General features: G+C 44.4%; 1 protein-coding gene across 4 annotated transcripts in view; it reads left to right on the forward strand.

The window, feature by feature from the left end:
* Positions 1-25,309, forward strand: part of GHR (growth hormone receptor) — a 209,302-nt gene that overhangs the window by 149,095 nt on the left and 34,898 nt on the right. Inside the window, exon 2 of one of the 4 annotated variants that reach the window (XM_084629151.1) lies at positions 25,122-25,235. The exons of the other annotated variants lie outside the window; for them this stretch is intronic. The gene's annotated coding sequence lies outside the window, so the exon portion shown is untranslated. The remainder of the gene's footprint in view (positions 1-25,121; positions 25,236-25,309) is intronic. 4 annotated transcript variants of the gene reach the window in all.

Below are 25,309 nucleotides of genomic sequence, written 5' to 3' on the forward strand. Positions count from 1 at the left end.
GGCAACCTAGTGACAGAGGATGTGCAAAAAGCTAATGTACTCCATGCTTTTTTTGCCTCTGTCTTCACGAACAAATTTACCCAATATTCTCCCAGCATATTACAGCCAAGTTTGGCTGGGATCTTCCGTTCATGAAGCATTCCCACTGTCAGCTTTCTTCCTGGGTGAAAGATACCACAGTGTCCATTTGTAACCCCAGATATATCAAAACAGTCTTTTAATCTTTATTCGTAAACCAGGAGCCCTCCTGCTGTGTGTTCCTTATTGTAGATTTTGCAATCTCTTGTTAATTTCTTAATCTTGACTAGCTGGTAGCTAAGCATGCAAATAGAATCATAGAATATCAGGGTTGGAAGGGACATCAGGAGGTCATCTAGTCCAACCCCCTGCTCAAAGCAGGACCAATCCCCAACTAAATCATCCCAGCCAGGACTTTGCCAAGCCTGACCTTAAAAACCTCTAAGGAAGGAGATTCCACCACCTCCCTAGTAACCCATTCCAGTGCTTCACCACCCTCCTAGTGAAAAAGTTTTTCCTAAATCCAACCTAAACCTCCCCCGCTGCAACTTGAGACCATTACTCCTTGTTCTGTCATCTGCTACCACTGAGAACAGCCTAAATCCATCCTCTTTGGGTCCCCCTTCTGTTAACTGTTAATTTTACATAACTGAGGTTCCGGATAATCCAGTGGAATTTTTGTTGTCCTCCGACATTCAAATAATTGAAAAAGAATTGTCAAGATACAAAGGGCTGTGGTCCTTCCAAATTAAAGGTGCTGCACAAGTATAATATTTTGTTTTGTGTACACATGTATATAATTCTATATTCATAGAATCAAAGACCAGAAGGGACCACTGTGATCCTCTTGTATGGCCTCCTTTATTAGGGACCCTAGAACCTTCCTGATACAATATTAGCTTGAACTAGAGCATATCTTTTAGAAAAGGAAAAAAAACAAATTTAATTTAAAAATTGCTAGTAATGAAGAATCCACCAGAACCCTTGGTAACTTGGTAAGTTGTTCCAATAATTAATTACCCTCACGGTTCAACATTTGCACCTTATTTTCCTGTTTGAATTTGAAAGGCTGGAAGTTGAAGCTAGACAGTCTTGTGATATCGTTGTCTGCTAGATTGGAGAGTCCACTATCAAATATAAATATATAAAATACTTGTATGGGGGGCGGGAGGGTGTACACACATATGTGTACCATATTTATGTATAAGTGTGCACCTGCCCTCTACACTGAGAGAAATTCACCCTAAAAGCTCAATTCTGTTCTCAATTACATGGCAACTTCCATTTACTTCACATTGCAATTGAGTGGAGAACTGAGCCCTAGGGACCCAATCTTGCAAACATTTACTATTGAGTGTAAGAGTTCTTGAGATGACTTTGAGAACATTTATTGGCTACACACACACACAGAGTGACATGGCACACAGAGGCAGTGACTGTCCAACTCCTCTCCTACAACACAGCATTAGAGATATTCCCATTTTAGCAGCACCACTCCTCAGAGATTTTACAGCCCCTGGTGTTTCAGAAGCACTTGACATTTGAGTCTATTCCTTAATTAATCCTATGGTTTCCAAAGGGCTTGGCACTTCTGTGAGAAAAGGGATCCTGCTTGAACACAATTAAGAATATTTGCTCAGCAGTTTCTAAAAGGAATTTTGTGAAAATATGTCTGACTTGCCTTACTAAGACATAGCATGCACTTTGTGTGCCCAGGTGAAGATAAATCTGTCAGCGATTCACCACTGTTCTAGGAATATTAGGACATGTACCATTTGTGTTATGTGCCTACAGGATTCCAAAGGGAGGTCATTTCCTAGCTCATATAACTAAATGAGCATCTTGCCAATACATAGACCTACAGTGATTTACAATATCATTATGTAATTAGCCATTATAATAAAAAGAAAAGTACATTTTTGAGCATATATTCCCATGAGATGGCATTCACTCTTGTACAAAACAGTGAAAGGTCTGCACATCACTTAATCCTTCAGTGCAGTGCTTAATGGAATGTGTGTGTGTGTGTAGGTCTTGTGCTGTCATAGCATAACGTAGCACAGAATTTCATCTAGGTAAATAAAGGAGGAATAACAATCAGAAAATAGTCATAGTCCATTATGTGTAGTGGGAATACTGTATTTTGTATAGTTTTTTGCGTGTGTGCACACATTCACTCTGGTAAAAGGACATTAAGATTGCACAGCCTAGCACTCACAAGTTAGAACAGAGGTGGGCAAACTACGGCCCGTGGGCCACATTTGGCCTGCGGGACCCTCCTGCCTGGTCCCTGAGCTCCTGGCCTGGGAGGCTAGTCCCCGGCCCCTCCCCTGCTCTTCCCCCTCCCCCACAGCAGGCCGTGCTGCCGGCACAACGCTCTAGGCGGCTGGGCAGCGCGGTTGCAGAGCCACAGCCTGACCCGGTGCTCTGGGCGGTGCAACTGTAGCACCGCCAGCCACCGGTGCTCCAGGCAGCGCGGTAAGGGGGTCGGGGGGGGTCAGGGGCAGGGGCGGTCAGAGGTCAGGTAACAGGGGGGTTGGATGGGGCAGGGGTCACGGGGGGCAAGTCAGGAATGAGAGGGGGGTTGGATGGGGCGGCAGGGGGCAGTCAGGGGGGCGGGGTCCAGGGGGGCGGTCAGGGGACAGGGAGCAGGGGGTGGTGGATGGGGTAGGAGTCCGGGGGGGGGGGGGCCATCAGGGAACAGGGGGGCTTGGATGGGGCAGAAGTCCTGGGGGAGCCGTTGGGGGGTGAGTAGCGGAAGGGTCGTATGTAGGGTGGGGTCGGATAGGAGGCGGGGGCCGGGCCATGCCTGGCTATGTGGGGAGGCACAGCCCCCCCCCAACCGGCACTCCGTACAATTTCAGAAACCTGATGTGGCCCTCAGGCCAAAAAGTTTGCCCGCCCCGAGTTAGAAAATAGCAGAATTAAGTTTAGCTGTGCAGCGTCCCCGCCGCCTTCCCCATCCCAGTTGCCTTTCCCAAGCCAGTCCCATTCTAGCTTCTCATTTGATCTTTCTTCCCCCACTCTGGCTTCCAGTTGCCCACTGCCCACATTCCCTTTCCCCACTAGCTCCCAGCCCAATCTCCCTCCCCAGGCTCCTCATACAACTTCAGTTTCCCACTCCTCCCCAACTCCTCGTCCCTGTCTCATTGTCCAGCCAGTCCCAGTTTTCCACCCACGTAGTGACACCTAGTTAGATCTGTCTTCCTTCCCCTTGCCCCACTAGTTTTCTAGTCCCGGTCTCCTTTCCCAGCTATTCACAGTCCTTCCAGCTCCTCATCAGATCTCAGGCCCTCTCTCATTTGGTTCAGGCAGCTTCTTCCTCCTCTCACTGCTTTGGCCCAGCAGGGGGAGCACTGGGAGCACAGAAGGGACAGGGTCCCTACTCTCAGTCCAGGTGCTGGAACCCAGACCTGCTGCAATTGCAGGGAAAGTCCTGCTCGGCCTCAGGACACGTGTGTCCAATGTGTGTCCAGAATTTTCAGGGAATTTAGTTGCTTCACAGGGATGGCAAAAGGTACATCCCTGACCCAACAGCCACCCTCCCCTGTACCAAATGTCAAGTCCCAGCTCCAAAGCATGGGGATGCTAGTTCTTTTCAAAGAAAAAGTTGCCAGAATGTTTTAAGATTGGAGACGGGGGGGTGGGGGGGGAGGGAGTGAGTATGTTTTTCCCTGGCCTGATTGTCAGAAATGGATGAACTGTTTGGGGTGAAAATTTCCATAAAATTTCAGCTGGATGCAAACTACTAGCATGGAAATGTTTAGCCTGGATGATTAGTTTGGCAAAGTTATAACAGCTGAAAGCAGAATCTTATCATGGGAAGTGTTGGGCAACCTGGACAGATCAAGCTACCAGCCCCACCTATAATATATGCTTTTATTTTGGCAATTTTCTGGCATTTTATAACCTTGTTCTACCCTATGAATGTCTTTTTCTACCATCCAGCACTGGTTCTCTCAATTAGTGCTCATATGACGTGCCAGCAATTAATAAGGTTCTTGAACTCTGTACTGTGCCCCCCTAACCATGGTAGCTGACAACCACAATTTTTTTCTCCCTTACAAAATTAAGCTGTTTACATTTCCTCATTTGTTTTCAAATTATGTTTGAAGGTTCAAGTTGGATGAACTTTTGGCTGCTGAGCCCAACCTCTTTGGTCTGACCTCTTTGGTCAGAATGGAAATCTCACAAGAGCAGACTTTCACACTAGATTGCCTGTATTTTCTGGGTTTGATTTGATTAGAATTTTTTTAAAACTTTTCTCATAATAGTTTGGTATTTCCTCTTCTCTTCCCTAATGAAAGTAGTTCAGAGGCAGAAGAAAGCAAAAGCAAAGGAGTGAAGAAAAGTTAACCGCACTTTTTTCAAACAGTAAACAAAACAAAAAACATAACTGTTGATTTTTATTTTCTGAGCTAGTTTTTCTGTGGATATTTGCAGTGTGTGCAACTCGCAATTATTAGAGCCAGTCTTAGTATTACTACTATTACTAATAGAGGTTTTATTAAAGGATCTCAAACTGCTATTATAAATCTAAATTAATCTCCGCAAACCCTTGGGTAGATGAGTAACATAGATGGTGAGCCCTTAGGACAGGGATTACCTTTTTTTTTTTTTATGTATATATTTATGGTACCTAACACAATAGGGCCCTGATGTTTGATGGTGCCCCTAGGCACTTCTTACTACAATAAAATAATGAATGATAATAAAGTATTATCCAAATTTATAGAAGGGGATATTGTGGTATAAGTAACTTGCTCAAAGTTACACAGCAAAGAAGTGGCCCCGGCAGGGGCGGGGCCTAGAGTGGAAGGGGCGGGGCTGAGGGGGTCAGAGCCAGCCCCAGCCCACCCTGTAAGGTAAGTGCCCCTCCATCCTCCCCCCTCTTAAGTAGCAGCAGCAGCCCGGGGCTCCCCTACTTCTACTGCCTTGGTCCTTTAATTAGCCACCAGAGCCCTGGGGAAGCAGCAGGTCTCCAGTGGCTATATAAAGGACCGGGACGGCAGAGGCAGCTGGAGCCCCAGCCCTTTAAATAGCCCCTGGAGCCCCCGCTACCCCAGGGCTCTGGGGGCTATTTAAAGGGCCTGCGGCTCCCCTGCTTCTACTGCCACAGTCCTTTAAATAGCCCCTGGAGCCCTGGAGTAGCAGCTGCGGGGCTCCGGCAGTTATTTAAAGGGCTGGGGCGGTAGAAGCAGGGGAGCCCCAGGCCCTTTAAATAGCCACCGGAGCCCCACAGCTGCTACCCCGTGCTCCAGCAGCGGGGCTCTGGAGACAATTTGGCTGGGAGCCCCATGCCCTTTAAATTGCCTCCTGGGGAAGCCGGGCTGCCCCAGTACAGGGTAGCGGCTCTTGCCGGTACGCTGTACTGGGGCGTACCGGCTTACTTCAGATTCCTATTCCCTTGCTCCAAGCACTTTGGTCCAGATTCTCAAAGGTATTTAGGCACCTAACAACCATCATTTTTTTAGTAAAAAGATCAGAAGTACTTGTGGCACCTTAGAGACTAGCAAATTTATTTGAGCATAAGCTTTCATGGGCTACAGCCCACATGCCACAAGTACTCCTGTTCTTTTTTGTGGATATAGAGTAACAGGGCTGCTGCTCTGAAACCTGTCATTTTTGTAGTGCCGCTCTAAGCACGTTGTGATTTAAGAAATAGAATGGAAGACCTTTGCATGTAAGATTTTTGTATTGCAATGTTACAAGATTTGTACAGTTTTCTCTAGTCATAAATTAGTGAATATTTATTTAATGTATTTCAGTTGGTTTAACACTGCTCAGGGATTTGACCTTTGTTAGGCACTTCATAGATGTTGGTAGCCATTTGTTTCCAGCTGATCTTTATTAAATTATTTTGATTAGCTAAAGGTGATTTCTATAATATACACATGTAGCCTATCCAAACATTTGGCAGTGTATGTGTAAAGTGGATCTGTTCAAATACGCGTATAGTGCTGTGGGGGGGTTCTATCAGTCGCAAACCAGTGGGATTATTCTTGACTTAGGTAGCAGTTGTTGAGAGTCAATAGAAATATGTTCATCCTTAAAGGACTCTGTCGAGGTTGTCAGGTCTTTACCTCACAAGTTGTCCCATATTGGAGCTTTTCCTTTAAAGATTACAACTGTGCAAAACAAAAAATTGTTTTAAATCAATAAACTAATCTCTTCTGTGGCACTAAAGTGTAAACAAATGTGCTCCAAATAATGCTGTTTTTCTGTTTATGCCCCCATCAACATAATGCCTCCCCTATATTTAAAAATAGAAATAGGTTTCTCAGTCTTTCTTCCCGTCCAGCCAGTAGGAGAAATATCTTGATTTGGTTTTGGTATTTTGTCTGATAGTTTTTGCTTGCTTGTTTCTATGGGTGGATAGGTGTCTCTGGGGCATTTGCATCTGCGTGAAGAAATTGTTGGAGGAAAGCTAAGCTGAAGAAATCAGTTTTGCCTGTAATTGAAAATGGTTAGCTCCATGTCCTTTTTAACCCCCTGTGGGAGTGAGTTCTGTGGTCTAGGTCCATCTCCTATCTCTGGCATTCATGAGCCTCTGCTACTGGTTGTCATTGTCACCTTTATTTTTCTTATCAGATCATAGCTCTTGTGGGAGGTCATGGTTGTGAACTGAAAGGAGGGGTCTCGGGTATCTAAGGACAGTCCTGTGGAGGCCGAAGAATACTGAAACAGACACCTCAAACTGGACTGTATATTCAACAGGGAACCAGTGTAGTCAGCAGATCACTGGGGTGACATATGTTAAACAGATGGGCTGCTGTGTTTTTATGCCAGCTGGAGCTTTTTCTGGATGTATGGTATCACTCTTAGTTACAGTATTGAAGCTCAGACATCTTGAATACCTGGATCACTGTGTCCAGGTCTGTACCCAGTAGGATGGGGTACACAATCTTCTGCCCAGCCACAGATGGAAATGAGAAATTGTTTGCCATATTTGGATATCCAGTATCACTGAGGAATCCCAAAGGCTGGTGGCCAGACTTAACCTGGGGGCAAATGCACTCATTAGTGGGGGATGTTATAGAGGAGGCAAATTTTTTTGAAGCATGTCCCTCTTCTTACGAGATTCGCCTCAATCTTGCCTGCATTCATCTTTTGCTAGTTGCTTTTCTTCCAGGTTTTTTTTTCAGCTAGGCATTGAGAAGGAGGAAGATGGTGCTGCTCATGGTCTCACTAGTCCTCCTGACAAATTTCTGTCTATGATTGAATACAACAGACCCTTGTAGGTCTCTATGGTGAAAGCTATGGACATAGAGGAGCGGGGTTAGCTGCACTGCTACGGTTCCATCTAAGAGGAAGAGCCCTGAGCCTTTTCCTTTCACACCACATCCTCTTGGAGGGAGTACAAGATTATAGGCCCAATTCTGCAACCTGGATTCACACAATTAATGCTCATTGTCCCTAATTTTAAACACCTGCAACTTTTACCAAAACAAGTAGAATGTTTCTTGTTCAACCCATTTATCTCTAGGCCATGAAGCCACCTCACCTGTCTGTTTTAGAGCATGAATTGCAGAGAGTGCATATTGGCATTCAGTGTGCTCAGTATTTCTATAGCATTCATCATGTAGAATCTAGATAAATAAACTCATGCACCTGTGACAACGATTACACAATCACTTTCAGAGCCTGAGCCTGCAAATCGCCCACTCAGGCTGTGGTCAGTGCCATGGGCCTGACTTCACAATGTGAAAAGAAGCAAGCCCACAGTGCCTCCATATTTAAAACACTTTGGGATTGATAAAAATATATGCTATGCTGTTGTGTAGACAGTACACAAAACAGACAGGAGTGGGAGAGAATTGTTTGCTCTATAACAGGGGTGGGCAAACTACGGCCTGCGGGCCAGATCCAGCCCATCAGGACTTTGGATCCGGCCCGCAGGATTGCCAGCCATATGGCAGGCACCGCCCCCCACAGCTCCAATTGGCTGGGAATGGGGAACCGTGGCCAATGGGAGCTTTGGGGGAGGTACCTGCAGGCAAGGGCAGCACGCGGAGCCCTCTGCCTCCCCTCCGTCCCCACCAGGGGCTGCTGGGATGTGGTGCCAGCCGCTTCCCAGGGCGGCGCAGGGACAGGAAGCCTGCCTTTGCCCCGCTGTGCGGCGCTGAGCCGGAGCCCGCACCCAGAACCCCTCCTGCACCCCGCATCCCAACCCCCTGCCCTGAGCCCCCTGCCACAGCCTGCACCTTTCCTGCACCCCAACCCCCTGCCCTGCGCCCCTTCCTGCACCCCACACTCCCTCCCAAGCCCCAGCCCCAGCCCTACATTCATGGCCCTGCATGCAATTTCCCCACCCAAATATGGCCCTCAGGCCAAAAAGTTTGCCCACCCCTGCTCTGTAATTTACAAGTTAGAAGAGATTCAACTCACAAGAAGCACTATCTGACACATACCTATGGTATGGTATGTTCTAGTAACAATCTTTTGTATTAAAAAGAATACATTTTCTGGCCTTTATTTCAACACCTTGATTGCTTTGGGAAGGTGTTAGTGGATACCCAAGTCACCAGCTATAGAAAGTTACTGTTTAGTACTGTTTCTTGCAAAGCATCTTCGTCATGGTGCTGAGAACTTTCAGCTCCAGTGATGTCCCTGGCAGGGTCAGACCCTTAATCAGTAAGGAAGGGTCCAAAAGTGTGAGTGAAACCAAGTTAAAATGAGCCCAAGGAAGACCCATATGATGATAAAAGGTGTCAGCATAGGGTTGCCAGGTGTCCGATTTTTCACCGGAACACCCGGTCGAAAAGGGACCTTGGCAGCTCCAGTCAGCACTGCTGACTGGGCTGTTAAAAATCCGGTTGTTGGCGCAGTGGGGCTGGCAGGTTCCCTGTCCAGCTCTGCGTGGCTTCCAGGAAGCAGTGACACGTCCCTCCGGCTCAGGGGCGGCAATGGGTGCTCCACAGTCTGCTCCCACACCAAGCACCAGCTCCGCAGCTCCCATTGCCTGGGAACGGCAGCTATTGGGAACTGCAGGGGCAGTGCCTGCAGAGGGGGGCAGTGTGTAAAGGCCCCTCCCACACCCCAAACTCCTGCCCCAGCCCTGAGTATCTCCAGCACCCTGAACCCCACATTTCTGGCTCCATCCTGGAGCCTGCACCCCCCGCCCAGAGTCCGTACCCCCCACACACACCCCAACCCCCTGCCTCATCCTGGAGCCCCCTCCCACACTCCGAACCCCTGAGCCCCAGTCCAGAGCCCCCTCCTGCATCCCAACCCTGTGCCCCAGCCCAGTGAAAATGAGCGAGGGTGGGGGAGAGAAAGCGATGGAGGGCGGGGGTGGAATGAGCAGGGGATGGGACCTTGGAGAAGGGATGGGGTTTTGGGGAAGGGGCAGAGAAGGGGGAAGGGTAAGGGTGTTCGGTTTTCTGTGATTAGAAAGTTGGCAACACTATGTCAGGATCAGATGTTATCAAACATCATTACTGGCCATGTAAGTGGAAGTATGTGCTCTGCAAGCTGTGGATTGCAGTTGGGTGGTTAATACTATCTGCTGTGTCATGAGGAAAATAGGTTTCTGAAATATTGTTGTCAGGGTGGAGATGTTTCACGCAGTTCCAATAACAATATTTATTTGATTTTAGCTCAATTCTGCCCCCTACCCCATACTTGCACAATTATTCCTCAATAGCCTTCATTTTAAATGCTGGCAACTTTTATCAAAACAAAGCACAAGATTTAAGAAGCGTCTTCCTCACCGCCAGCCCCTCTCCCCCCCCACACCCTCTTTTCTCCAAGCCCTAAACCCACTGCATCTATTGACTCATTTGTGGGGTATGAAGTACTTAGATAGAAACCAGCTCCTCATAGCAATACTCTGAGTATCTGCCACTGAGGATCAAGCACTCGAGGTTGTCACTTTACAGGTTGTTCTGTGGAGAAAACTGTGATTAAATTATTTCAAACTGCTAAATCCTTCATTTTTAGCTACTTTTCTGGAGCGTTACTGGGTATGTCTGATTTGGTATTTTCTTAACTGAGATATAAATGTTGAATATTAGTTTCCATGGAGATTAATTCATTAGAGGGGAATTCTGTGCTTGACAAGACACTGTCAGTTAGGTACATGTATTGTTTTCCTTCCCAAAAGAAGCAAAAATTCTGGAAGCCATCAGGGAGCAGGGCTGATTTTGTGCTTTATGGAGTCCTGACAGTTTTCCTCTTTTGAAAATATTTGGCATGTAAACACAAGCTGCTAAGCACATTAAAATAGTCAAAAGCATTTCCATTTTAATTTTCTTGGACATGACCTGAGGTGGTTCATTTTGGTCCAGACATTCTGTCGTGCATAGATCCCATTCACTGTTGCATATATGTCCAATGCATTGGAGGAGCTCAGTCATTGGTTAATGCATGTTGAGACATTCATATCCAGCTCAGACCAAATGCAAACCACATCTACAATATTCTGGAGTGATCACACTGGTATGATAGCTTGTATTTTTCATGGAATATTATTTCAATCACCTATGTCGGTGTTGTGAACGGCAAAACTATAGTTTTTCGTAGACTCTGATCCTTATAAAACTTTCACTTACTGGTAATTACTATGTTGTTTGACTATCCCCTTAGTAATTCTGATATCTGTATATTCAAAACATTACAAAGACAGACAACTTGGCAAATATAGCAGGCCAAGTGGGACTCAGAATTATTTATGCTAAAACAAACATCCTTGAAACCCAGAATACAGGCAGTAACATCACATTAGAAGGCAAAAATATCAAAGTAAAACAGTTCATCTACCTGGGCAACACCATATTAACCAACATAGATCTCGAGAAGGAAGTCACATTGAGGACTACAAAAGGCATCCACTCAATTTACTAAACTCAACAATATATGGAAATCAAAGATATAGTGTCACAGTTTCAGGATAACTGCACATGTATTCCTCCTCCATGGTCCCTTGAGGGTACCTCCTTAAAGGTTTCTGGCTCACAGTCATCACCTCTCTTGGGCAAAGACCTGCATCTCACTCACTGCTGTTTGGGGTTTTAAGGCTGCACAGTTCACTGGATTTACACTGATATCCCCAGCAAACCAGGCTGCCTAAACAGCCCAGTGCTTGCACTTTGCTTTCTCTCTGAAAGCTATGGCCAGTGTATTACCTGCAGTTAAAAGTTACCACACAGCTCCTTCCAAGCAAGCACATTTATTCTTAAGATAAAAGCACTGCAGAGAAAATTATATTAAAACAATAATAGAACCAATATGCATGCCAAAACATGTACCAGAGGTCACTCGCAACTCCACTCTAGGTAACTCTGGTAAGTTTCAGTCCTTCAAAACTCACAACTGGGTTTTCCCCATGGGTGCAAGTTCATATCACTCTTAAATCTAGAATGAGAACAACAAGTGGACAGAGCAGTCATTTCTTTATACAGCTCAGGCCTTTGATCTTTGTCTGATGATTAGCTGTTACAGAAGGCCAAGACGCTCTCTTCAGGGTGTAGCTTCAAAATGCTGAGTTTTTCATAATTGGATTTGGGTAACTTGCATTAATCTCTTCTGATGCTTCCCTGGGGTACTCTGGATTGTGCGGCACCCTGCTTCCACCTGCCTTTAGCATGAGAAATCCTTGTCTGTGTCTGCCGTGGATCAGCTCCCGAACTCAACTGGCCATAGGCAACACAAGCACTCTCCTCAAAGCCTGCGAAGACCCTGCTGTCTCTCTGCAGGTTAGTGATATGCACACTCCAATCCCAAAGCCCTCCAAGCATCTCCCTGGAGTGTCCAGGCCCTGTTCCACTGCACACTTGTAGTATTCACAGATTTGCTGCTTTCAGAGAAGCAGTATACCCCAGCTTACCATTACACCTCACATCATCACTCCATTTAACACACAGCACTTTAGGTATGTTTATAGTGAAAAGAAGTAAAAGTTTATTTAACAAAGTACAGAGATTCAAGTGATAGCAAGTAGCATTGGAAGCAACATGGTTACATATGAAATAAAATCATAACACGTATTCTAGAATCTTGACTTACTTAAATAGATACTTCCTGTATTATAGAGCAATGCTCACCCAAAGTCCTTTCAACGTTTTACAGCCAGGACTGACTGTGGTCTTCCTTTTATGAAACAAGTCGTGCCATCAGCTTGCCTCCTCAGTGAAAGATCCTGGATATCTGTTTGCACCCCCAGACCTATCCGAACAATCTGTTGTCTTTATTCTTAAGCAGGACACTCTCTGCTGGGTATTTTTCTTGCTGTATACACCGTTCTTGTAGATTTTGCAATCTCTTATTCAGCATCTGGCTCAGTATACAAATAGACCAGAAAGGGACATAAGTGTCTGTTACCCCCTGTTGGAAAGGAACCTGTCAGAGACAGGTCACTTCCTGGAAATCTGCCTTAAGAATATAGTTTTCAGTACAGACACCTAACTTCTTAAATATTATCTGTACAAACATTTCACAATGATTATAATGACCAGTGGGTTACTGGCTCTTGTTAGAGTCCTCACGTGTCACTCTTTAGTGAATAATTATGTAACTGTCTGACCCAGTAGATCCCTGGAAAACTCTGTATCCCCTGTGCCCTCTGGCAGTTGGCACCAAGAGGTTCCCGGTCAAATCTCTCCCTAGGGATTCCCCAGGAAACCCACTTAACACTTATTGTCTCAAAAGTACATACTTGTCTAGAACGTTTTTAGTAAAGTCTTTTGAACTTCGGTCTTACATTTTGCACTTACCTCCCTCCTTCCCCTCCTCCCCACAGACACAGGAGTGTTATACAATCCCAACCCACAATAATATATAATTTAATACAATAAGGTCTTTCAAGGATATTACAGGAAACTGCCATATCTATCACCTACAGGACCAGAACAAAACTGAGAATTTTCAATTCAAACATAATATTGGTGCTAATATACGGCTATAAGAGCTGGAGATCTACTAAAACATTAGACAAAACTAGATGCCTTTGAAAATAAGTGGCTATGAAAGATTCTGGGTATTTTTTTGGAAAGACTTCACCACCAGTGAAGAAATCCAAGAAATCACCAACTAGCAGCTCATTTCCACCAGAATCAGGAGGACACGCTGGCCGTGTTTGGGGCATGTACTCTGAATAGTACATATTTATAAGCCAGTACACAGATACCCATATGAAGCTGTCAAGTAGAAACCAACAGCTGTGAGGGAACGAGGGTGCCCAAGAGAAACCTGAAAAAGAAGGGAAGGCAGAATAATTTGATCTCAACATCATGGAGCAAATGGAAGCAGCAGCAAATGACAGAGGAATGGATGAGACTGGTTGCAGCCCTGTGTGCCAACATTGGTATGGGAAGAATGTAGTAGCAGAGAACTGTAAAATTATAATGATTTTCAAAGTGGTTGAATACAAAGCCATATAGATAACCTCTCTAAAGCATAATCACCATGCAACAACATAGCATGTTATTTTGCAAGCTCTGGATTTTTTTTGGTTGGTTAGTTTTGTTTTGTTTCATTTTTAGTTATTTCAGCACTCAAGGAAAGATGCCAGAGCCAAACCGATGGTACAGGAGTTTGATTTTTCTTTCCATCCATACAAGTGTGCAGCACAGGAAGTAGCCATGTAACATCCCTTTCTCCCACCCCTCCATTCTCCACCAAGGTGCATGGATGCTAATTTGGCACTTTTTTGGTAAGGAGAATAATTCAGTGTCTGTATCCAGTAAATCTTTGATCACTTAGCTGAGACTGTCAACAAATGTGCCAATAGAAACATGAAAAAAAACATACCCAATGAAGGAATGTCTAGACAGACACTTCAAATAGGACAACGCACACATGGACAAAGAGGACATAGTGCAGCATCTGGTCATGAGAGTTTGAACAGTTCATGGAAAAGGTGGATTTTGAGTAGTTTCTTGAAATTTTAAATGGTCTACAACTCATTCTGGAATATGCACTGAGGCTGTAAAGTTCTGTCTCTTCTGTGCTATGTGGTACATTGGAATATATGTATAGCAGTACTCTTTTTTCTTAAGGAGAAACCTGTCAGAGATAATAGAATATATGTTAATCTTTAATTTTTAGTGTCTTGATCCCCTTTTCTTTTGTTTCAAACCAAGGCTAAAATGGAAGAGCTGAAAAACCAATACAGAGACCATTCTCATGATACTTCTAGCCTGGCTGGAAATGGGAGACATTAGAAATCTCATGAGACATTGCTCAGTTTTTGTGCTCTGATTTGCAGGCCAGTAATCAAGTTCCCAGAAGTTCAGATAAGAATCCAAGCTTTTAAGTGCTGACTATGTTTTCAGAGGTTAGCCCATCGCGATGACAAGTGTTCAGCCAAGTTGAGTGGCTGAACATCCATCGGATAAATGCTTCATAATGAAGAGAGTGGTGTTCTTTGTGTTGGTTTCTTCATTTGAGCTGATTTAGGAAATAAAGGCTTGCACGGTGTTAAAGATTATTTCTAATGTAACTTGTCAGACTGAGCTAATTCTAGTCACAAAGATAGTGAGGAAATACAAACATGATAACATATCAATAAAAGCCTATCGTCCTGGACATTCCAATGGATCCATGTAAATCTCAGTCTTGCAACATACTCATGAGTTAGTTTTCACCATCTCTTTTTATTCCTCTGGTCAGGGACTTCTTGAGGTTTTCTAATCTATTACATTGATATCTGCCTGGCCATTGTGTTACTTGAACATCAAGGTTCCACAGAAAGTTAGACTTTGCCTCCCCCTCCCCACCACTGGCAAATATTTTTCCTAGATAATCAGAAGCACAAAGATTGGATCTATTGCAAAACCAAATATTTGCTTTGTATTGAGATTTTTGTCTGGTACTTGTACCTGCTCTGTGCTTTATGCTTTGTGCATGGGCATAAAATCACTACTCAACTAATGTCTAAGTACATAATTTATGGACTCTGCCTTCTTTGAAAAGAAAACAAAATGTGGATAAATATTAAAGGTAGCTAATGATCTGGTTTGCTATCATACTGAATAATCATTTACTGATGTAAAGTATTTGTAACGGAGCAGTGGCTCCAGAGGGATTTTCAAGGCAAATATAAAGATCACAGAAGCCATGGCTTCCCCTCATCAGGACATGTTTTGTTAGTCTCCTGTTCCAACTTTAGGCCTCTTTAATTAAAAATAAAACATGTTGCCACATGTCTGTTTTACTGTGTAATACTATCAGGTAGTGTGTACAGCCAACCCGCTGAGCTCAATTTATTTTGTACATAGGCTCTGAGATGAAAGCATAGATTGCCCTGGGGCAGTATGTCTCTCCATCCAGATTAAGAAACAGCCTTGAGGTTTCTGTGCTGGAGATCAGTGAAGTTTAGGATGGCCAGGTGCCTGATTTTCGACTGAAAAGTCCAGTTGAAAAGGGGAATTGACAGTGTCCAGTCAGATCTACTGACCAGACATCTAAAGTCTGGTTACTGCGGGCAGGGAAGGTGCCAGGTCATCACCTGTACTAGTTTCTACTCAGCTGGGGCCACTTCCTACCTGCATCAGGTGGCTGCAGCTCCCAGCCCCAGCTCAGGGCGGGGGGGAAGCAGCGAACAATAGCGGGAGGGCCCTTGGGGAAGAGGCAGGGTCTCAGTGGAAGGGACGGGGCAGGGGTGGGCCTTGGGGAAAGAGGTGGGGCAGGGAAGGTTCCGGCACTCCTGCTGGAGTGTCCGGTTTTTAAATATTACAAAGTTGGCAACCCTAGTGAAGTTATGGTGCAGTGGTGACTATCTACTGGGTTGGAAGCTGTGCTATTAACCAGTGTAGCCTTCAATGTTCAACATGAAGCCACAGTAGCAGCCACCTCGGAAGTTACTGTAACATGTCTTCTGCTGTTCTGGGATGGGCGGGGAGGAGGAATGAGAGTATGGTAATTAATGCCATCCACAGAAGCAGTAAAATCAGGGAGAAATACGTGACCTTCCTCAAAACAAACTGAACATGTTCACGATTTATATAGACATACTGCTCAAGACAGAAGCAGGACCATAAACAATCAAAATAAGACAATGGGGGAGGAATTTCTAGTTGTATGTTCTGATGTGTTCAAGTGTCCCTTTCTCACCAAATTAAATACAGGAACTACTAATAGCCTGCCATTGGCAAGCGATGGGACAGACCCACCAAAATTGAGCATATCAAGAGAGACAAAGGATAGTTTGCAACCCAAATTAAGACCAGGGGCTGATTTCTCCTCTCCCTTATGCTGGTGTAAATCAGGTGTAACTCCGTTGAAGTCAGTGAATTTATTCCAATGTAAAACCAATGCAAGCTAGGAGCAAGTCAAGCTCCAAGTCCTCATTGACGTACCCATCTTCAGCTCGTCACTAAAAATGAGTCATTTGCTGAGGTCATCCGGGCGGCTTCACTTCACTCATGCACATTTTCCACACTATTTCTTTGCTTTTTTCTATTTGTATTTGTTGTTACAGAAGTACATTAAATGATCAAACTCCCTGCAGTCACCATGTTTTTCTGCTATTGGCAGAGGAGATGAATTAATCACTTAATTCCAAAAAGAAAAGGAGGACTTGTGTCACCTTAGAGACTAACCAATTTATTTGAGCATGAGCTTTCGTGAGCTACAGCTCACTTCATCGGATGCATTCAGAAGTGAGCTGTAGCTCATGAAAGCTCATGCTCAAATAAATTGGTTAGTCTCTAAGGTGCCACAAGTACTCCTTTTCTTTTTGCGAACACAGACTAACACGGCTGCTACTCTGAAACCTGTCACTTAATTCCATACACTTCAGTGCCTTATAAACATTTTGTGTAATTATAGCCTGTGGTCCCTGTGGCTGAGAAAGTGGTGTAATTATATATATATATTTTGAGAACTGTCAGAGTGGAAGCCTCTGTCACACAGTTCAGAGGTGTAGATGGGATTATAGTCACCTTCATTGTCCTGATTGGTCAAGCGCTTTTTGGCGCCTCATTAGCAGCAGTTTCAAATCAAAGTATTGGAGCAAGAGCAATGGACAGATAATCAGTGTGAATGTTGCCTTTGATCTGTACAAAGTAAACAGGGAAAATAGGGCAAAAGAGAAGAGAACCCTGGAGGGGAAGGGACAGGGAGCAGAAGCCAGGTTACAGATTTCCACTGCCAAAGGCAATGAATTCTGCATTATCTGTCTTAGATTGCAAAGTCTTTAGGGCAAGGAAAGTGCATTACTCTGTAAAAGCCTGGTGTGAAATTATTGCACTATATAAATGATTAGTAAGTGCCTTTAGAAATCTGGACATAAGTGGAATTTCCTGGCTGGCTGACTGCATGGTTTAAATAATAGTTCTGGCTTTGCACCTCCCCTTCCTTCCCACCTCCCCAGTTTGGTTTGGGACCACCTGCTGCTTAATCTCTCTTACTCTGTTTCCCCATTTATAAGAGAAGGAAAACATGCACCTCACAGCAGCATGAAATGGATTACAAAGTTACTGTTTGCAAAGCACTTTTATAAAGCACCTTCCATTTTCAGTGCTAAGTTTGTTTATGTATTAACTATGTTCTCTTTATCTAAAATAGCCCAAATCTGTTGATCTTCAGAGCATACAACAAGCCAAATCGTTTTAGAAGGGCAGTTGGAGAAACAAATATTTTTAGAACTAATGCATAGGGGAACAGAGCTTCTGGCTTTTTCCCCCCTGCCTTATGTAGTATAAGTTGTGGGATTGCTGTTCCTTTGGATTTATTTTATTTGTTAGGTAGTGAAGGAAATTTTCAGAGAAGCACCTCGTTTTTGCTGTTATTGTTTTGTTTCATGAATTGAAATAAAAAATGAGCACAGGACTTCAGCTGAAGTACTGCTTCTTTCTGAGTGTCACATAACCTTTGAAAAAGGACCTCTTTCTGATAAAAGACACTTGGAGCCCATGGAGTCTTTTCAAGTGTAGCCTTTGTTGCTCCGAAAAGAGTAACGTGGTACCAATTACTGCAGATGCAGGGCACATGCTGTCTCTTGGCACTGGTGAGATAATGAGATACAGTTCATGTCTCGTTTTGTTTTTTCCTGTCATGAGATGGTCCTATGTTCAAATGACCAATCTGAAGACGTACCTCCAGTTCCACCTCCCTTTATTTGAAAGCCAGTCAATTCAAATGCGTTGCTAGGAGCCAAGCCAGAAGATAAATCCCCTGCTTTCAGAGGTCAAATCTACCCTAGTTGCAACTCCACTGCCCTGCACTTCCACCAGGAGTAAATTTGTCCCCAGGAGCCCATGTTTAGAAGAGGACGAGTTTGGTAGCTCTTGCTTCCTGTTGTTCTCTTTCCTATGACTGGGTCTTACTCGCACGAATGACTGAGAATAGACAGATCTGAAATGTAAAACTGGCAGCACTGGATTCTCACAAAGAGGCAGTGAGTATTTGAAAAGGAGAGGTCAGCAGAGGATACATAAAACTTAAATCACCTCTGGAAACTTGTCAGAAAACGCTGCAGCTTAATTTACTAATCTGCTTACTGTAGATTGCTCGCACCTGTATGGTCCAAATTTGTGCATGAGTCACCAAATGCAATAGTAATGTAAGGCTGAATTGGGAAACGCACATGAAGCTAGACAACACTGTGTGGATGATCAGAAACCCCCTCTATATGTGCAGCCCTGAGGATCACAGAAATTAAAGATGCTGGGGGTGTACTAGGTCATTTGGTCCAACTCCCTTCCAGTGCAAGACTGTTCCCATGTGTATATTCTCCATCCCTTTGTCAAACCTAATTAAATGTCTGCTGCTATCTTTGGTATGTGAGAGACTGCTCTGCCATCTGATAGAACTCACTGTCAGGAAGGTTTTCTTGATATTCAACCGAAATTTCCCCTTTCTTTAATTTAATCCTGCTGCTCTGAGATGTAGGTGCTTGTGCCACTTTAATAATTTCTCTTTTGCGTTTGCACCCTCCTGAATCTAACATCAGGTTGAATATTTAAAAAGATTAATCGTTCATAGAAATTGACCTGTTTGGGGAAATTTTACAGATACTTCAAACAAAATTTAGCTAATGGGGCCGCATTTATTTTCCTTCATGCTCACAAATCCAGATGGACCCAGGAATCAAGGTAGCAATGAAAGTGTATATGCAAAAGTAGGTTGCTGACTTAGCTAACAGAACTTCTGTGGTAGTCTGAACTTTATGATAATTAGATTCTCTATGCAGAGCCAATGTTTTGTTAAAAAAGGTGATATGCTAGAAAGGCTTTTGTTTTAGAAACCCTATTAAAGTAAAAATCTTTATTAAACTTCTGAGAACCCTCAAAAAAACCAGAGGATGTGTGTAGAGGACAGTATTGTCAGTTTCTTTTTTAAATGCTTGGAAGAGAAGGCTATTAAGAGTACTGTGCAAAAAAAACAAAAATATGAGAAAGAAAGGAAGATGCATCATCAATTTGAAGACAAAATTAGAGGAAAACCAGTACTTTGTTATTCCTTTATTTTGTATTTCTTTACAATTTCATTGGAGCTTCCTATGGGTGGGTGAATCATAACTGAAGAGCCTCGGCAGTAATAAAACTCTGAATTAGTGTATCAATAAGCTTCCATACTATAATGATTAATCTTGCAATTTAAAAACCATAAATGAAACACTTTGTACCAGAGATTTCTACAGTACCAAAACTGAATTGATCATACTTCTTTCTTAAACGAAGAAAGATCATAGGATCCAAATATTATATATAAAAAGAATACTGAATAATAAAATGCATGCTTTCTTGGCCTCAGAAAATGCAAACTCACATGTATTTCCCTCCCAAAAAGTCTTGGCCTGAAATTTTCAAAGCTGTGTAAAGGATTTTGATATCCAGTTAAAATTAATGGGACTTGGACTTCCTAGTCCCTTACATGGCTTTGAAATCTCCCCTGTTATTCTGTACAGTTTTCTTTTCTGTGTTGATATAGGCCTTCTAGTGAAAGAATGATGTTGTTTCAGAGCCTTTCAGAGGATGCCCTGAATGAAAAATTAAATTTTCATTCCTCCCCACATACCTCCACACATTGATTGGCTTATACTCCAGGCATGAAAAAGTAACGGAATGACAATGTTTTGTACAAAAATGTCTGTTAGATACATAGCAGCTGCCTTCTGCAATTACAAACTCTCTGATTTTGGGCTGACTATGTGGATAGGTATAATCTTTTATTGGGCCAACTTCTGTTGGTGAAAGAAACATGCTTTTGCTCTTACACAGAGCTCTTCTTCAGGTCTGATTTAGCAGTGAATATATCTTCGAATTGAAAAACAGGATCTCTGTGGTTTACCAACTCTGGGCAATTTTATGTAAGGCTTTTTTAGGAGGTTTTATTTCCCACAAATTCAGAGTACTTGCCACCAATAAACTTCCTATAGATGATTATTCTGTAGAGATGGCTGCTATTTTCACTCTCCCGGTGCCTAAAAATAGCTGAGTTTTTAGTCTCTAGATTTTGTGTAGCCATTGGAAAATTAGTGCACACCTTGCCTAAAAGATCCAAGGAGAATATAAAGTGGGATTGTTCTGCCTGCCAGTCAGATATCACAGATTAGGTAATCATTGTTTTGGCAAATGGCTCTTGCCATTTATCTACATGAATATCTGCAGAAATCGGAAGCAGCCTGAATGTTTGACAATGGCAAGTTCAGGTATCATAGGCTTGATTCTGATCTCATGTGTGCCAGTGTAAAGCAGGAGTGACTTAGTCACAGGTGTAAATAATGAACTCTGATGCAGGCCCAATATCACCACCAGTTACCCAGGGGAAACATCCAATGAGTTGTAATTCAGCTCCAACTTCATGAACTATTGGGAGGATTCTGTGCCCAACATGAGTCCTTTTGATGATGTCATGAAGTTCAGTATAAAGTGTCATGAGTAAAGTGATAATCCGCAGCTGTGTGTCTCTTGCCCCAGGGACCCTGCAAATTTGATGGCTGGACTGCTTTCGACAAAAATGAGAGAGAGCGGTGTTGGACTTAACAGGGGGAGATCCTGGCCGCACTGAGGTCAATGGCTCAATGACTTCATTCTCACCAGGATTTCACACACCGTGTCCACAATACTAGGAAACTAGAACATTTGTTACTGGGTAGAAGTCATCATTATGAGGGCTAGCTCCTCCTTTTCCCTTCTTATCAATGTGGTGCCTTCAATGATAGTGAATCAGGTTACAAATCTTGGTTCATTTTCAGCCAAACCCTCTCTTTGGAGAGCACCATGTGTTGGATGCAGTATGAATATACTTCCACAGACTGACCTTATATTAGCAACATGTGCCCTCATGAGCACAAGCGTCATTTATTCTCATTCTCTTTTAGCAGGGTTTCTTTGCCTCAGGATATCTTATTCTTGGGAAGCTCACCTTTGTAATTGACAATTCTATTGTTCCTAAGGAATGCAGCTGTCATGGAAGGTCATGACCAGGGAGGTGGTCCCTTTGATATCCTGAGTGTGTCCTGCTCTGTGAATGGGTGTGGTGTTGAAGTTTTGGATTTGTGTAGTTGAGGTGTCACCAGAGGGAATATTAGTCTCCCAATACAAGACATATGGAAATTCCACTTCCATCCCATCTCTAAGGCATGAAATGTGTTCTTCAAAAACAATTGGCACAGTTCAACTCTGATTTTTAAAAATATTTCAAAAATGTTTTCAGTTAAATCTGCTTTTCTTTTGACCACTGTTGGGCTCATGTATAACTCCAGGTTAACCCCCCTTTTTCTTGCATTTTGACAATCTCACTTGATTCTTAGGGGATGTTTTCTACTAGACTTTTTGTGCTGTTTCTGTATCATTAGGTAGGGCTTCAGTGAGGGCTGCTTGGTAAATAAAACTATTTATATTTTTCTTTAACTGTTTTGGGATCTCTCCTGGGTTGCACAGTTGTCCTTTCTATGTTCCTTCCATCTTCCGTCTTATCTTCCAACTCCAATCATCTTATTTATGTTCTCTCATGCTTTCCCTCCCATTTTCTATCCACCTCCCGTTTTGTTTTATTTTTCCTAATATTTCTTTGTTCATTTTAATTCCTCTTCCCTTCTAGTTCCATGTTGTCTGTTCCCCTCAATCCACTCCCACTGTGTGTTTTGTATTCCCCCACACCTTAACTTTCCCTTGGTAGTGCATTCCTCAAGTGGTGTTCTCTTCATATACACTTCTGTGTTACTCTTTTAGTTAAACTTAGGACACTAATGTGTAAATATTTGCTGCCATTTAGAGTAGCTACACAGGTATTGCATCCTTGCCCAGTTACTGTGCTGACCAGTCAGGATAGTATTAAATGTCATCAGCAGAATTCTTTTCTGACTTTTTGGTGATTGTGAATGTCTCTTTCTATCCAAGACTAGGTTGACCAATTTCTAATGCCAAAGACTTCCCTTTGTCACATGGGAAGGAGGGCAGTTACACGTAAGAGGGTTCTTGCAGTTGTTGGAGTGAGTCAGGTTAAGTGTATATATCCACCTGACCCACATTGGGTCACAAGGGGCATCTGGCCACCATCCTCTCCCTTCGTTAAAGGAACTCAGGGGGTCTAGCTGCTTCTATTCCAGGACCTAGTGCAATATTTGCTCAATCCTGATGAACTGTGCCCTTGCTGTTTAGCATACCATTCGGTCCAAGGTGTGACACATCCACAAGTGCCTCAAAGAGTGGGATATGAAGCACTTTGGGCTTTCTTTTGCCCCATTGTCTATGGGCATATGGAACATGTGAGCAGGTTGCAGGGAGACGGTTTGTTAATGTCCAGCACAGAGAAATCTAGGCTTTGAATTCAATCTCCCGGGCCTTGTTCAAGGCCCTGTGTACCCAGCCCCAGTCTGTGTCTCCTTGTGCTTTCACTCAGTCTCTTCCACTCTGTCAGCGAAGCTTTCCTCATTCCCACCTCCTTCTGTGCTGCCCCCTCTGTGTGGAATGCCATTTCCAAGCCTGGTAACCAAGATACCTCCCTTCTCCTCATTCAGTTCTCTTCTGCCTTTTTGGCTATTAGAAAAGAATTATTGTTAATCAAGAGGGGAAACTTAAAAATCAAATTTAGCTGAACCATCAGGATTTGAACATGCCTGGCAAAGTAACTGGGTGACTTTACTATTATAACCTTGTGTGATGGTTTGGGGGATATGCCTGTCAACATGTGAATTCCATTTTGGTTTTGTGTACGCCATGTTGTATTTCAACCTCCATTTTTAAAGTAACCTGTAGCGTGGCTCAGAGCAATCATTTTGTAGCAGGAACTTGACACTTAGTAGAAAGACTGTCTGAAAAGTTCCCCTAGTGAAACAATGAGTTGCTACCAGATGAGCCATTGATTTTGAACAACTCTCCCAGAAGCTAATCTGGAGGTTGGAGCCTGGGAAGTCCCCAGCAGAAAAACGGGGGTAGGGAAATGTCAGGAGCTGTTTTAAAAGAGGAATGTTCTCTAACCAAAGGGAGCCATTCCCCTGCTTGAATACCAGACCAAGTAGGTAGGAAGAGCTGCCTGGTCTAAAGGACAAACTCTGGACTCACATAGGTGGTTGGGACACACTCAGGGGGGTTACATTCAGGAGTTGGTTTTAAGAGTAAAAGTGCTTGTGGTTAAGAAATTCCTTTGCTAAGCCTGCACTTCCTTGCTGTATTGTCATGTTGTCCCTTAAGGGTGTAGCTAGAAAAAACAGGGCTCCCACAGCCACTTGGGATGCATTGTGCATAAGTGACAGGGGTTATGGCATTGGTTCTGGAGTCAAGGCAACTGGACTGTGAGGTCCCACTGCCCAAGAAGGGTGTCAGACACAGGGTCTTCATCTGGGAATACACCTGACAGACCCAGAGCTAGGAATGGTAACCAGTCACTACCCAGACTGAGGAGGCTTGGAACCATATGGGATTCAATGGCTTGTTCCCATCACAACACACTGGTGTTCTTCAGAGAACAGGACTAGGCTAAACTACAACACTTTGGTCCTACCTCCCCGTGTCCCTGACTTTTAAGTTTGTTTGTGACCCTCTCATTATGAATCTGAATTCAGATTATAAGCTGTTTGGGGCAGAAAATGTGATTCTATTTATCTCTATGCCAGTGGAGGCTCAAATACACAGGGCGTTGGGGCACTGCCCCACCCCACAAAATAAAACATGCATGGAGGGGGCTGCTATAGATTTGTTGGGTTTGCGATTTGTATAGTAGCAAGGTGCTCTTCATCACCCCTTTCTGGCTCGTGCACAGACTGCTGACAGAAGGAAACCCATGCCAATTCTGAGTGTGATTTTAGATGCTGGGATTCACCGCCCAAGCCACAGGCTTGACTACATTAATGTGCTCAGGGTATCTTTTAGAGCATGCTAGCAGGGTCTACACAAGGGGTGGGCAAACTTTTTGGCCTGAGGGCCACATCTGGGTATGAAAATTGTATGGCGGGCCATGAATGCTCACGAAATTGGGGTTTGGGGTGCGGGCTCTGGGGTGGGGTCAGAAATGAGGAATTCAGGATGCAGGAAGGGGCTCCGGGCTAGGGTAGGGGGTTGAGATGCACGGGGTGTGAGGGCTCCAGCTGGGGGTGCTGGCTCTGGGGTGGGGCTGGGGATGAGGGGTTGGGGGTGCAGGAGGGCGCTCCGGGCTGGGACCAAGGGGTTTGGAGGGTGGGAGGGGGATCAGGGTTGGGTCAGAGGGTTGGGGCACCGGAGGGAGTCAGGGGTGCAAGCTCAGGGGCGGTGCTTACCTCAAGCAGCTCCCAGAAGCAGCAGCATGTTCCCCCTCCAGCTCCTATGTGGAGGCGCAGTCAGGCAGCTCTGCACGCTGCCCTGTCCGCAGGCGCTTGGGGCGGGGGCAGCGTGCAAAGCCCCCTTGCTGCCCCTACATGTAGGAGCCGGACGGGGGACATGCTGCTGCTTCCGGGAGCCACACGGAGTGAGGCAAGCCCATGGGCCCGCTCCCTGGCTGGACTGCCGGAGTGGGGCAAGCCCCGGACCCCGCTCCCCAGCGGGAGCTCAAGGGCCAGATTAAAACATCTGGAGGGCCGGATGTGGCCCCTGCGCCATAGTTTGCCCACCCCTGGTCTACGCAGTGCAGTTGGAATACAACGCTTTAGAGCACTCTGCAGTCACCACAGCTTGTGACTTGGGCAGTGAATGTGGTGCTCCAAACCCCACCCAAAATAGCCACAATTTGCCTCCTATCAGACCTTCACTGCGCAGTCTGCAGGGGATGAGGCAGTGGAGAGAGAGAACATAACAGAGGAAAAAGAGGAGGACCACCACCATCCTGGGAAGAGTCCAGGCCCGGGACTGGCCAGGGTAAGTAAGGGCCCTAGACAGCATGGGAGGGTAACCTTCCTAGGGCCCGTCCTCCCGTTTGCCATGTTTGGAGG

The sequence above is a fragment of the Lepidochelys olivacea genome, assembly GCF_965140295.1.
Source record: "Lepidochelys olivacea isolate rLepOli2 genome assembly, chromosome: 5".
NCBI lineage: Eukaryota > Metazoa > Chordata > Testudines > Cheloniidae > Lepidochelys > Lepidochelys olivacea.